The sequence below is a fragment of the Trypanosoma cruzi genome, genomic scaffold (assembly GCF_000209065.1).
Source record: "Trypanosoma cruzi strain CL Brener 1047053517139 genomic scaffold, whole genome shotgun sequence".
NCBI lineage: Eukaryota > Euglenozoa > Kinetoplastea > Trypanosomatida > Trypanosomatidae > Trypanosoma > Trypanosoma cruzi.
This window is the reverse complement of record NW_001849334.1, coordinates 32,374-47,479: the sequence shown is the minus strand read 5'-3', so window position 1 is coordinate 47,479 and position 15,106 is coordinate 32,374. Positions and strand designations below refer to the sequence as shown.

Below are 15,106 nucleotides of genomic sequence, written 5' to 3'. Positions count from 1 at the left end.
AGCCCCACCGCTGCCGCCATGGCCAAACAAGATTAGCTGCAGGGCGCAAAAGGAAGAATAAACACCCCATCAAACGCTTTGGCACCACGTGGAAGCACCGCAACCGACACACGAGGCAAAGCGCCGTGAAGCAGGCACCAAAACCAAAGCTCCCACAACAAATTCATCGTGAAGCAAAATAAAATATTATGCGAGCTTTAAAAAAAAAACAAGCCACAGAAACTGAGAAAAACAACAATGCCGGTGCAGAGGCAATAAATGGTCGTGGTGCGCAGCAGCCGTGGCATCGCACCCCTCCCTCATCTAACGGCACCGCACTGCAACGCACCGTGACGACAGCCTGCAATGACGACGATTGAGTAGCACACACAAAGCGGCATAAACGTTTCCTCATGTAATTGCGCAAATTTACGCTCTCAGTATGTACTGCCAACAGCACAGGGAAGGACACAGAAGGGGACTGTCCTGTCCATCCTCCTTCTTCCCACAACAGATCTTCCTCATCCTCCTCCTCGCCACGCCCTGGGTGCCGCGAAACGCCGTCAAGCAAATCCACGTGTATGGAAGTCCTCAATGCGCGGAGCGAGGCTGGCAGCCACCCACACTCACTCCCACACATATCCTCTCCCACAGTTTTCCCACACACAAAAGGACGAAGAAATGGAAAGGAAAATCCCGCCGCATAACGCACGCAGAAGCACCGCCATCCACTTCGCACCGCAAGATAGAGCCATGCGCACCGCACACCCATGGCCGCAAAGAGAGGGACGGAGCGCATACAAGTCCACAGCACCGTCCCTTACTTCTCTCTTCCCCGACGGATTGGCACCCACACTCACAGTGAGGCACAGCGCACACCATCTTTTCCCCTCCGAGTGCGCTCAGCAGGCCGGCGCCCAGTCACCCTCGTGCCATCGCAATGGGAACCACAAAAACAATCGTCGAAGCGAACCATCTATGCCTCTAGCAGTAAAAGACCGCTCAAACTCACGATTGCACCGCAGCCCAAGCAGTGGCAATTCACACAAGATTTATTTAAAACAAAGAAAAGAGCTTTCCCCTTCATCTTATATAAACCCCATCACACAAAATAATTATAAAAAGAAATCGTCCATTACTGCTCCACACAAATTTAAAAATCGCCTGGCTGCCGTGTGGCCACACCAAACTGTCCGTATATATTTTGCCCAAAAATAAAATTAAAAAGATATTTAAATGTCTTTCAACCGTCCGACCCTCCGTGTGTCCGCACATCGTTTATATTTCATGGGGTCATCTGCGTGTTGCTGCTCCCCTCAGTCCTTTCATCGGCGCGTAAGTGCGGCCCGCAGAGCACAGTCACTCGTGTGTGTGGGGACTGAGAGAAGCACGCAGACATGACGGGAGTCGCGTCACTTCATCGGGAGAGTGAGCGCAGCAAAAGAAAAGAAAAGGAAAACACAGCGGCAGGGTGTGGCTGTGTGTGTGGCGCTGCGGGTGTCTGCCAGCCCTGACCGCTAAAAAAACAAAACAAGAGGAAAAGAAATGTGTGCTCCGCCCCACAGGCCCTCGTCGCACGCCCACACGTCACGGCTCCCTCAGAGCGCCGTTCGTCGCGGCCCTCCTCATGCGTGCAGCAGGCGAGGCGCACAGGGCCGTCGTCGTGAGCGTGTCGGTGGGTGTGCGAGTGGAGCAGTTGGGCGGGAACACACGGCACCCCTCACAGGAAGAGTGCAGAAGAAACAATTAAAAGAGGGAAGAGTGGAAAAGAAAAAACGTCCATATTGATTGCCCCAAAAGCAAAAGAGAATTTATGGGGGTTATGAGAAAAAACAAAACAGAAAAATTTTGAAGAAAGTGAAACATTAAAAAGAGTACTGAAAAGCAAAAAAAATGAAAATCACAAACACATAAAAGAAAATAAAAAAAGTTTATCTGAGGTGAGAAAATAGTTTCCGGGAGAAGTAATTCTGTTCGGAGAAGATCACAAGTGTCCCACGCGGCAGCCAGTCACTCCTCACAGAGCCGAAACCACCCAAATTCCCAACAGAAGGAGCGGTGGCAGCATTCCGCTCCCACGCACGGCGCCAGCATCGCTGTTATTCCCATGCGACAAATTTCCGAGACTGCTGCTGAGTGCCGTGGCATTTACTTCCCTGACCCGTGAATGGACATCTTCCCGCCCATCCCCTCCTCCCACCGTCTTCCCACTCTCACCGGAGCTCACGTGCACCCCAGTTTTCACTGCGGGGTCAAATTGCCCCACGGTTTCAGCAGTAGGAGTGTTTGCGTCTGCTGTGACGGGAGTGCCCGCAGAAGTTTGAGGTGGTCTGTTTCCCGGCACCGTATCTCCAGCTTCCGCTCCCATCGTTGGATCACCATCGAGTGAAGAAACGACATTCACGTTTTCACTTCCACCGGAAGATGTTCGCAACGCCAACTGCTTTACAGAACCCTCCCCTGCCGACGGAGTGGCGGTGGAAACTGCTGACGTGGATACACCGCCACTGCCCACACCCCCATCTTCATTCAACGATTCACGCCCCAACGGCGGTTGCCCGTCAGAAGGAGATTGCAACAATGTTCCTTGCGCACTTCCACCTACCGGAGGCGGAATGGGGACTTTATTTGGGTTGAGGGTGCCAACCTCCGCAGCACTCAACGGACGGTTATACAGAAGGACGTTCGTCACGGTCACGGACACTTCTTCTCGGCTTTCTGCGTCGCCTCCACCCACTCCAATATAGAAGCGCGAGATATCTTTCGATTCCGTATTTTTCAGTGAATGCGTTTCGTCCCCCACGCGCTCACTATCGACGTACGCGGTGCTCTGGTTGCCGTTCTGCAGCACAATGGCCAATTGGTGTGTTTTCCCTGGCTCCCAGGGGCTGCTGTGCTCATTAGACTTTTCCTCACCACACAGTAGCATCCATTTCTTTTCTTTGTTGTTGTACGACAGTCCCAGGAGTACAGTCTTCCCATTATCATTCATCTTCACACCCATCAAAGAAATAGGGCCCTCCTTCGTCGGCACACCGTCAATGGTCACTGTCGCCACAAGAGTGAAGTTGTAGTTCGCAAAGTGGTACAGCTGATTCTCCCCCTGCTCGCCAACGGGCCACTCCGCCCGCGCTCCCTGAAACGTCGCACCTTCGGCATACCCTGTTGCCACTCCTTTCGTCCCTTTCATCACCGTGGCGTTCACTCCGAGGTACTCGTCTATCCATGTCTTATCAGAGAAGCTGCCAGACAAAATGCCAACCAGCCCATCCGCGATCTTAACAGCGCTGCAGGCATTGTCAGTTAAGGCACTCTTCGCAGCACCTGAAGTGGGGCACGGCTGGGAGACATGTTCGTCCACCTTCTTCCAGGTCGCAGGCACCTCCTTCACCCGCTGCAGCTGCTCAGTCAAACGCACAGACAAAAGGCTGTGTGGTGTTTCGTCAAGGCCCTTCTTCTTCTTCTTCTCGTACAGTGCAATCAACCTATCCTCATTATTATTATCTTCACCTCCAGCACTTTTGTACGGCAGGGAGCTGGCGGCAACTTCGTCTTCGTCCTTCTCGGACACCGGCCCAATATCAACAATGCGCGTATTGTCCGTCAGCCAAAGATGGAGTTCACTCTTTTCCTTCTTTTCGCTGCATTTCTCCTTGGAATACACCGGCAGAGTAACGAGCACCACTTTTTTGTTGGCATCTCCATTTTCAAAAGTCGCTGTAGTGCACCCGCTCGCAACACGTTTCGTCTGTTCCTCGTATTTGTTGCCCCACACGCGCGAGAGTGTCCCGAGTGCCTCCGTCCACGATTCCCCCTTTCACCGGACTCGTACACCCTGCGGCGGCCACCGTCACACGCAGTCATCATCATGAGTTTGTCCTTCCACTCCACAACGGAGGGATCACCGCAGCCACCGTCAGACATCCCCTTCGACAGCGTCCAACAAGAATCATCCAAGAAGTATATGAACAGCGAGACAGTCTTTCCACCCTTTTCTGATTCACCCTTCGTCGTGCCTTCCACTGGCAGCACAAGCGTTCCGTCATCCGTCTGAACGCCCGATCCACCGCCTGCAACCAGCTGCATCAAGGAATCCCGTTCGGCCTCAGGGAAAGTGCCGGCCAGTCGCTGGTTCTTATTCCACCGGATTTTTTTAATACTGCCACTTTCTTCAGAACTGACTTCCCCCTCCACCAGCAAAAGTACCCAGTCACCTGCACCCCTCTCCTGCGGATTAGTAGCAGCTGTCCGGCTGTATTTTCCAGCAAGCATGTAAATATCGCTTCCATTCACAACTGTTCTTGGTCGGCTCACATCTACTTTCTTACTGTGTGGGGACGTGCCTTCCTCCAGTACTTGTGTATACTTTTTGGACTCATTCATTACTTCCACCGGTGCGCTATCCCTTGTTTCCGTGAGAAGTTGGGATGCAATGCCAGTAAAGATATTGGATGCTTCACCTCTTTCCTTGCACTGCGCCTAGGCGACCGCAAACACGTCGGTCCCCACCTTCAGGATGCTGGGAACGCCCAACGAGTCCACAGTTTCCTTGTCATCAGTGACGCCCCTCCATGCAAAATTTGGATCCGCCACTGAATCGCTGTTCTCCACAGCGGCTGCAGCTCCACAGGTGGCGCAGCAAACAATCACGACAAGGAGGAGAAGCACGGCGGAATTAAACACACGCCGGGATATGTTGAGCCTCTGCTTCCCACTCTCTCTTCCTTCCCTCCTCCTTCCGCTGGATCCGGTCACGCGGCGACGGTTGTGTGTGCGGGGCGCCTTCACAGCAGCAGCACGTGAGAGCGTACAAATATGTGTGTGTGCTGTTGGTCCTTCAGAGCCCTCGAATCTCACAGTAGCGATTCGCACTTGATGTCTTACCTTCCTAGCGTGTGCTTTCAAAATGTGGAGGGGACAGCGGCAGCGGCAATACATCAGACACGTTCGTGGAGACCAGAGCAGAGCACCCACGCAGAGAGCGGGGCACAAGACAATCCGGAAGGAACAGCACAGAGGAGCATCGCCCGCACCAGCCCTCACACACACACAGGCACCATCGCAGTGCTGTCAGTCCGCGGGTAAGAGGATTCGGCCCTCCACACAACAAACGCACACACCGCCACCGCCTCCAGTTCAATCCCACGGCCAACGGAACACGGCCACAGCCCCGCAGCCAACACACTACGCGCACCGAGCAAGCAATCACCCAAAGAGACACACGCGGAAGCGGATCCCCATCCACCCATGACGCGGCGCCTCGTCCCATGCGGTCACACGGAGCGCGCCATTTCTCCAATAGACCTTGTCCTTCGTCCATCCCGCTAAGATGCCTCTGTTCGTGATGGGCCTTAGAACACAATAGAAGAAAACAAGCAATGCAGTAGTACTGCGACAGCGCCAAACACAATGATTCCCTCATACCGGGCAATTCTCCAATCATGCCTCGTATGCACACACAATCAACATACTATTTAAAAACCACCCAACGTTTTCACCAGAAACAAACAACCCCACTCCCTCCCTAATTTTCTTCTGTCACTGTTATGTTCGATAGTGTTGGACACTTTTGGCGTTTGTGTGCGAGATACTGCCGTCTTGTGCTGGTGCGCCCGCACCGTACGCACACACACAAGTATCCAAAAATAAATAAATCTCACAATATCTCTTCACCAAAAGTCAAAACTGCCCCTTTCCCTCCCCAATTTGTTTTCCTATTTCGGCGGTTATTCCTCACTCCGGAGTGCTTCGTTTCTTCAAGCGTCTCTGGATGGTATTGACACTTGGTACTGGCGCACCTTCTCCTCCCAGAACGCCGCAATTTTTTGACTTTCCTCCTCGCTCACATTATCGGAATTTACAACATCACATCTCTGCCAGTCATTCAACGGCGTGCTGTCTGCGTGCTGCACATAAATCATCTCCCACGACATGTCGCGGGATAATTTCTTCCAGCCATTAAAATATGCCGCCAGGCACTCAGTGAACTGCCGCACAGTGCTGGCGGTGGTGTGGTGCTCACCCGCCGTAGTCATCCGCAGCCCAACCAGCGTCTTCCACGGTAAGTTCACAAAGGGAAAAAAGTCCACCAGTGGAAAGTTCTTCGTCTCCGGTGTGCACAGTAGCCGATACTCCAAATTTCCCCCCTCAAAAGGATTCTTCAATGAAACCAATCCATATGAATCGTTGGGGTGCCCTTAAGGGTTCGCCTCCAGAACCGCGCACTGTCCTCCACGGCGTGTTGGTGGCCTCAGCTCCTTGATGTCCTCTACTAATGCACCGAAAAACCCCCCAAACATAAACACGCGCAAGCCAAACATTTCCACACATTCAGACGAAAGAGTATTCCTCTTCCCCAATACCAGCAACAGGAAAGAAAAATACCTTTCTCACTCATCACGTTCCCCAAAATAGTGCGGTATTCGACGCCCAAGGCAAAAAGATATCGGTGCGTTGAGAAATACCTCAGCACCGACTTCTCCTCTTCCTCTGACAACCCTCACGAGCTTTTGAGACGGATTCTCAGAATACCACAGTCTCACTCCTCCATGCGTAAAGTGCTTTTCACCATCCCGGGACTTGATCCCATCCAAGGCATCCTCAATGGCAGCAGAGTGTGCAATGAACTTATTCGCATCAAAGATGTGGCGTGGAATCGGCCCCACTTTATCCATGCGTTCTTCAACCATCTTCCAGTATTCCGCTTGTTTCTCTGCAATCCCATCGCGATTTATCCACGCACACATCGCCTTCACATCCATCTCATCGGGGCAATTCATGATGATTCGCTCGGCTCTTACTTGCGTCTCCCATTTAGCATAGTTGCGCACGTTTGGCGATGACAACACAATCATGCCCCATCCATAGGGCGCGAAACAACTCGCTGGCATCCCTTTCTCTGTCACGTCGTAGATAACATACCCCTTCATATTCAAATGCTCCAAATCACGCAAAACATTCCTGGATGTTTGACTACCCACGTATCTTGTCACCGTCATGATGGTCTTGTTAAACACGTACGCCGTACTTCCACCAAAAATGTACGCAGCCACTTGGAGTTTCTCCACATCGTAGTGCAGCAGCTGGTAGAGGAGGTGCGAGCCGGCAGCCATCGACTTCCCGATACCGGGCGTCCCAATCAACACACGCCGCCTAGGCGTAAAGTCAGTCCCACCGTGAGGGCTGAACCACTCGGTGAGATCGCCGCTGACGATCTGCCACACTCGATCCACCTCACAGTTCACATAGCAGTCACGAGTGGATTTGTTCTCCTTCCATTTCCACGTGTACGGCCATCCCTTTTCCGAGGTAAGCACCATCAGCCTGGAACGCGGTACAGCGGATTGCTCCACACCGTCATCCTTTTCGAGGGTTCGGCCAACTGCCCTGTACGTCCATGGCTGCGGTGGTTCCCCCTCCCTCACATCCATTCCCGTCCCCTCGCCGCCAGGAACTTCCACGACATGATGCCACCTCGCATTGTGCACAGACTCGTACAATCCCTCCAGGTACCTCGGTGCGCTCGACTTCTTTGGGCTCCTCGCTTCCTCGGCAGCTGCATCCAGGAACCTTTTGGTGATTTCATGAACACTTGCCTTTACCTCCGCAGCAGCCACTAACCACCTCAGTAGATTGTACATGCCCTTATCGTAAAGCCTGTTTACATCCTCTTCCATATCCATTTCCTCCCTTACAGCCCCCTCCATCCTCTTGTAACGATCGGATGCCTGTATTTCGCCCAATACTCCCGCATCGCAAATATACTTCTCGGGGTCCCTGAAAAACTCCTCCAACAAGACATCCCGATTGGCGTCCAAAGCGCCCCTGCCGTCCAATTCCATCGTAAGAAAGTCATTCAGCTCCATTTTATTCACGCGAACCCTTCCCTTAAACACCGCATCATCAATCCTACTGTGAATGGTAAATAACAGTTCTTGTCGTTCTCGCCTTGCCTTTTCTTCTGCCTTCCACCTCTCTACTCTCAGTATATGAGAGTAGGCTTTGTTTATTTGTGCCCTTGCAATAGGAATGACCGTATCCTTTTTTTCAAAGTCCCTCCAATGCCTGAGAGTGAGAATACATTCGTGTGAAAGCTTGTTTAAGGGCCCCAATAGCATGTAAAACTCCTCACACTCTTTCTTCATCTCTTGGTATGACGGCGAAGCCTTTATTGTGTCCAATAACACTTCGTCTTTTATGAACTTATTGGGATTACCTAAAAATTCCTTCATAGTGACGTTCTCATTGAATTCCTCAACGCCCCTGCCGTCAAAATAATTCCGAAGGAAATCATTCAGCCACATTTCCATAGTGCGTTCCTTTTCCTCCAGCAGCACTTTATTCAGCCAACTGTCAAGAGTCCACTGTGGTTGCCGCGTTTCCTCCACTCTTATGCGGGTCGCAGCGGGTTGATCCGTGTCGCCATGGGACGACAGCCTTGCTCTCGTCTGACCATCTCCTTGCGGCACAGCAGACGCTTGACTCTCGGTATTATCATCCCCGTGCACTCTCTTGCGCTTTCCAGGCATTGTTTCTCCTTGTCTTCGCAGTTGGATTGAGTTAAAGCTGAACACTAAACAAAAATCAAGAAAAGAAAGAAGGAATAGAATAAAGAGAGAAAGAGAAAATATATATATATACGCACAGACATGACTGTACAACCACAACAAGAGAGCCCGCCACACAGTGTGACAGCACAAAGTGGCCTCTAGTAAGCAATATTTTAAAAAAATGTACATTTCAGCAAAAAAATAAAAGAAAACCAAAAAAAAGAAAAAAATGAACAACGAGGCTGCCAGTGCAGTGAACAATCGATGGCTGTGCTGCGCATTGCAGATGTGGCCCCGCACCCTTCCCTCATACCAACCATCACCGCATACTTACGAATTCCGCGTGTTACACGGCACATGGCAGCGTAATCGATCATACGGCTCGAACTGGATGCACGGTCCAGCGGGCTCAGCGCGTCTGAGTGGGTGTCACCAGCCATAGGGTGCAACGGCGGTGCAGGTGTTTGGTACGACGACGAAACAGTGTTTGCCTGAAGCGTACGACGATGACGTCATGTCGTAGGACTTCTGCGTCTCTTCGGCGCCATCCTCGCCATCGCGCAGCAGTGCCTCCAGCCCACCACGCCGCGGCTCGCGCAGCTCCTGCCAGTCACAATCCTCCACGTACCACAGAACCATGCAGTACGTAGTGACCGCAAGCACCACAGCCTCCATGCAGAGATACTGGGAATGACAGCCTCCCACGGGCGGGTGACGGACGACGCCCCCTCGTGCGAGGGTGAAGAAACGTGGAGAAGGAGTCAGCCGCACAGCGCACGCAGAAGCAGCGTCATCCATGCTGCTCCGCAAGAAACTGCCGTGCGCACAGCACGCAGGCAGCCGCAACGAGAAGAACGGGGCGCACCCAAGCGCACGGCATAGTCGGCCACGGCTCTGTCCTCACAGATTGGCTTCATGCCGCACGGCAGGCTGCAATGGATAGTGCCCCGCACACTCACAACGAGGCACGCCGCAAACCGTCCCCTCCCTTTGCAGAAGAAGCAGAAGGCCGAGTCGGGCATTCCGTCGCTCCAGTGCCATCGCAGAGGGGAACACAACCAATCATCGTTGCGGACAATCGGTGCCTATAGCAGGGAAGAAAAAAAGAAGAAACAGAGGCATGTCAGCAGCACAGCCGGCAGAAGGACACTCAACTGGACACGGTAACACAAAGTGGCAGTGGAGCACGGCACAAACGGAAACAAGTCGCTGCACTTTGCAGTAGAATAAACTCTAATGAAAAAAAAACTCAACCCCGCAACAAAATTTTAAAATAAAAAAAGGATTCTTCAAGGTGCAAAGAATAGCTCCAGGAAACAAAAATTTGTCATTTTTCATGAGGCCTCGCAAATTCACCCCTCCCTTTTTATTCAAATGACGGCTGTCATGTCTCATAACCCCAGCAGGAAAAGCAGTAACACGCGAGTCACACGCATGCACGGTGGTGTCACCGTTTCCTCCATGGAGTCTCAAGCCAGTAATGTTCCAGAAATTAACGTTGCAGTCACCAGAGGACGGTGCTGCATTGTGCGTTCAGTAAATCGTATCCGTTTCAAATGTGGTGCTTTTATTAGTCGGTGCAGTGTCAACTCCCTGTGGCGCCCTTCCTTATCGTTTCCAAGAGGAATTTCAGCTGCACCAGACTAAGAAGTCTTGGGGATGTCCTTCGTGGAATTCCGTTCGGCGCCACTGTGTGGAGCAGGACTGGTATCTGAACCCACTGTTGTCTCGCGAGCAGCGTCCTCTTCTTTTGAGGTCAGTCGTATATTTTTCACTGCTGGTCTCAGGTACATGGGACGGCACATCTTCACTCTCAGCCGTAAGTGGATTGCCTTGCCGCAGTTGGCGCACAGTGGCCTCGTGCTGCGGCGACCTCGATTCACCATCACCAGTCGGCTCTTCTTTCGCTACCACCTTCCCTTTTTCCTTCTTTTCATCTTTCGTCGTGGAAGAGATATGGTCCCCACAGGATAATCCAGCATCAATGAGTTCATCGCTTTTCGTTGCCGTTACAGGCGGTGTTCGTGCATTTTTTGTCTGCTGATTCGTCTTCGTCGGTTTGCAGTTGTTCCTCTGTAGGTATTGGGGAATTTGGGTGCATAAAGTGATGGTGGATTTACCGTATCCTGGGTGGAGACATTCCCAGAAATAGTGCCCCTTGTGCCTTCCTGCCTGAGAAGCAGACCTTGTAACCGCGGATGGATACACATTTAGGCACCCGCCCACATATCGTTAAAGAAAATTTGCCTCAAACGCTCCGCTCGGACGTAGCCTTCACAGCACCGCCGGATACCGTGTGACCCTCCAACTCCGTGGTTGATTTGCCAGCAGCAGGTGGTATTAGAAGCGTGACGTTGCTGGCTATGAGTCTCTCGATGTCCTTCTCCGCCAGTTCGCGGATGTACGAAAAAAAAAAACGTTGTGCACCGTCAAAGGACTGCTCTCTCCCGTCATCCTGCTGTTCCCCACCAATGTGGAGGCGTGTGAGTTCCTACTCGAATTGAGGAAAAAGCCAGAATAGACCTCTTCGCAAATAGTCTTCCCACCAACACGTACACATACCATTCGTCGTTTACACACATTTCCCTCACGGCCACCCTGTTACCTTCTGTTTGATGTTCCCAAATTACCGACCATCATCGTCTAACAACGCCGGAACTCTTACCGTTCAATGTTACTTCACACCTCCTGTCCTTCGTTTACGAGAGGCCCAAGAGCACAGTACTGCTGCCCTCCTTTGACACACCGTGGATATTCGCTGTCGCCAAAACAGTGGAAATGCTGTTCACAAATTTACACAACTGATTACGCGCCAGTTTGCCGACAAGCCACTCAGTTCCTGCCCCAGCGAATTCGAACGTCACACCCCGCCCCGCGCCTGTCAATGCCCCATGAACGGTTGCGTTCACGCAGAGGTACTCGTCCCTCCGCTCGGTACCGGTTAAGTTGCCAAACAGCTAACAAGCCCCTCATTGGAAGCAGGACAATTACGCACACGTTTTGTACGCAGATCAACCTTGCCATTGGGCCTGCAAGTCCGTAGGGCGATGTCCACTTCCTTCCGGCTCCTCTCCACATCCATTATCCAGTTCATCTGCCCAGTCAGGCGCACAGAAGCAAGAATGTATGATACTCCATCAGACCTCTTTTCGAACTCTGAAATAAATTCGTTGCCAACGCCATAAAGCCGGACACTGGAGATAACGTCACCACCCGCAGTAAATATTGAGAGTCAAAATCATAAACGCGTCGCATGTCGGTTGAAAACCATACACGCAACCTTTTGCTTCGTGTTTTCGTCCCAATACGCCGGCGTGGTAAGAAGTGCACTCCGCCTTTCAATAATTACTGCAATGATAAAGCCGTTCTGGACGCTGCATTAGCTTCCAATATGTGACTCGCCAAACACAAAATAATAAAAAAACACCCACCCATAAAAGCCTGTCTCACGCCCGAAGGACGCGTACACAATATGTTTTTCTTTTTTCTTGCGTTTTCTCAAACAAATCCGATGGACAGCAGACGGCACGGCAACACCTGCCCCCAGACCTCGTGGTGTTACAACTGTGTGCCCCAGTAGTACGCGGCCGGTCCGGGCGCTGGTCAATGCCGTCAGCCCTGCGTCAGCAACAACAATCCCATGAGGGAAGCATTGCTGGCTCCTGGCTTCCCCGGATAATACAGAGCAACCGGCCCTGGCACCATGTTGCAGTCAAGCATAAAATCGCAGGAGGAAGGAATGTTGGCGCCAGCACGAAAATGCCGTCTCACCATCAATGGGATTCGGCACTCACTCCATGCAGCCACAGGGAATGCACTGTTTCCTCAATAGAACTTATCCTTCGTCCATCCCGCTAAGATGCTTCTGTTCGTGATGGGCCTTAGAACACAATAGAGAAAACAAGCAATGCAGTAGTACTGCGACAGCGCCAAACACAATGATTCCCTCATACCGGGCAATTCTACAATCATGCCTCGTATGCACACACAATCAACATACTATATAAAAACCACCCAACGTTTTCACCAGAAACAAACAACCCCACTCCCTCCATAATCTTCTTCTGTCACTGTTATGTTCGATAGTGTTGGACACTTTTGGCGTTTGTGTGCGATATACTGCCGTCTTGTGCTGGTGCGCCCGCACCGTACGCACACAAAATTATCAAAAAATAAATAAATCTCACAATATCTCTTCACCAAAAGTCAAAACTGCCCCTTTCCCTCCCCAATTTGTTTTCCTATTTCGGCGGCTATTCCTCGCTCCGGAGCGCTTCGTCTCTTCCAAAGTCTCTGGATGGTATTGACACTTGGTACTGGCGCAGCTTCTCCTCCCAGAACGCCGCAATTTTTTGACTTTCCTTCTTGCTCACATTATCGGAATTTACAACATCACATCTCTGCCAGTCATTCAACGGCGTGCTGTCTGCGTGCTGCACATAAATCATCTCCCACGACATGTCTCGGGATAATTTCTTCCAGCCATTAAAATATGCCGCCAGGCACTCAGTGAACTGCCGCACAGTGCTGGCGGTGGTGTGGTGCCCACCCGCCGTAGTCATCCGCAGCCCAACCAGCGTCATTGGGTTTGAGTCCGAAAAGAAAAAGCCGTCCACCAGCGGAAAATTCTCGACCTCCGGTATGTACAGCAGCCGGTGGTTTATACAAGTCTTCTTGCCAATGCGTTCCGCCGACGGCAAAAAATAGTGGCTGGTGGGGCCCTCCTGTGAGTGCACGTCCGGCGCACAGCGGTGTGACGGACGTCGTGTTGGGGGCTTCAGCTCCTTCAGTTTACGTCTCATTGCAGCCATGAAGGCCACATTCAAAAATGCAAACATGGCACACTTCCCAAAATTTGCGTGCGTGAGACAATCCCTGATCCTCGATACAAATAAGTTAAACTCAGCCTGCGTCATTAACTGTGCCAACTTGCACAGTGTTTTACTTGCGAGGTGGGCAGTTATCGGTGCATTGAAGGGCGACTCGCCATTGCGCTCTCCTCGTGCTCGGACAATCCTCGCAAGATATTCAAGCACCTTATTATCCTCCCAGAGTTTGGAAGTTCCAAAAACAAAGTAACGCTGGATTCCCCAAGAGGTCGTTCCATCCACAAGGTTGTGGCACTTTGCAATCCAATTGTTATAACGTCCCTCATCAAAGATGTGGCGAAGAATAGGTCCCAGTTTGTCCATGCGACCCTTCACCTCTCGCCAGTATTCGCTTGCTGCGGCGGAGGCTGATTGCGCTTCATCCAAACGCACATTGCCTTCACGTCGCTCTCATCGGGGCAATTCATTATGATTCGTACGGCTCTCTTTTCGTTCGCCCAGTGTACGTAACTTGTTGTCTCTGGCATTGCCACCACAAGCATGCCCCAGCCTCCGGGAGGCAAAAAAGGAGACGGAATATCTAACCTGCCTCCCACGTCGTAGATGATATACCCCTTCATCCCGCGCCGAGACAGTTCCTTCACAGCTTTTATCATCATGGACATATCCATGTAACTTGTCACCGTCTCGGCGGTCTTGTTAAACATGTATGCCTCACTTCCATAAACAACGAACACAACCACAGGGAGTAGCTCCGCATCGTAGTGCAGCAGCTGGTAGAGGAGGTACGAACCGGCAGCCATCGATTTCCCGATACCGGGCGTCCCAATCAACACACGCGGATGAGGCGTAAAGTGGTCCTCAGGACGACTGCTGAACCACTCGGTGAGATCGCCCTTAACAATCTGCCACACTCGATCCACCTCACAGTTCACATAGCAGTCGTTAATTGCATCCCGCACAAGAACAACCATGTCTTGTCCAAGGTAAGCACCATCAGCCTGAGACGTGGTGCACCGGATGGCTCCACACCGTCATCCTTTTCGAGGGTTCGGCCAACTGCCTTGTACGTCCATGACCGCGGTGGTTCCCCCTCATGCACCTCCATTCCCGTCCCCTCGCCGCCAGGAACTTCCATGACATGATGCCACCTCGCATTGTACACAGACTCGTAGTCTTCCCACGGCGTGTATCCTTCCACCCGACTGTCAAGAGCCCACATTAATCGCCGCACATCCTCCACTCTTCCGCGAGTCGCAGCGGGTTGACCTGTGTCACCCTCAGACTCCGGCCTCGCTCTCCTCCGAATATCTCCCTGCGGCACAGCAGACGCTTGATTTCCAGGCATTGCTTCCTTCTGTTCTTTTAGTTGGATTGAGTCAAAGCTGAACACTAACCACCAAACAGGAGGAGAATAAGAGAGAGATGGGGTAACTAGGCACAGACATCACGGGCAGCCACAGCAAGAGAGTCATCCACACAGTGTGCGACACACACCACATGCACGAGGACCGCCGCAACGACGGCGCGCGGGTGCCAACCACCCAGCACAGTGTTGGTGAGAGCAAACAATAATAGCAACGTGGTGTGCACGGAGGGTTCGCCCACGCATCCCGCTCGCTACGGTCCGCACCCCTGTGGCACCGCCGACACCGCACACACTCTGCAAGAGGACGTGCGGGCATATCGCCACGGACACAAGAAAACACACACAAAAGTGGGAAGGGAATTCGGTGCAGCCACGGCCAC

General features: G+C 52.0%; 4 pseudogenes, besides 4 other annotated features; all 4 read right to left on the bottom strand.

The window, feature by feature from the left end:
• Positions 1-15,106: part of a sequence feature (areas not merged during assembly with more than two copies in the genome that could not be assigned to a particular haplotype) that runs on past the window's edge.
• Positions 1,190-1,217: a sequence feature (AT_rich).
• On the bottom strand, positions 1,990-4,674 carry Tc00.1047053509085.50 (annotated as a pseudogene).
• On the bottom strand, positions 5,736-8,096 carry Tc00.1047053509085.40 (annotated as a pseudogene).
• Positions 8,565-8,606: a sequence feature (CT-rich).
• Positions 8,724-8,758: a microsatellite.
• Tc00.1047053509085.31 lies at positions 10,869-11,963 on the bottom strand (annotated as a pseudogene).
• On the bottom strand, positions 12,782-14,515 carry Tc00.1047053509085.20 (annotated as a pseudogene).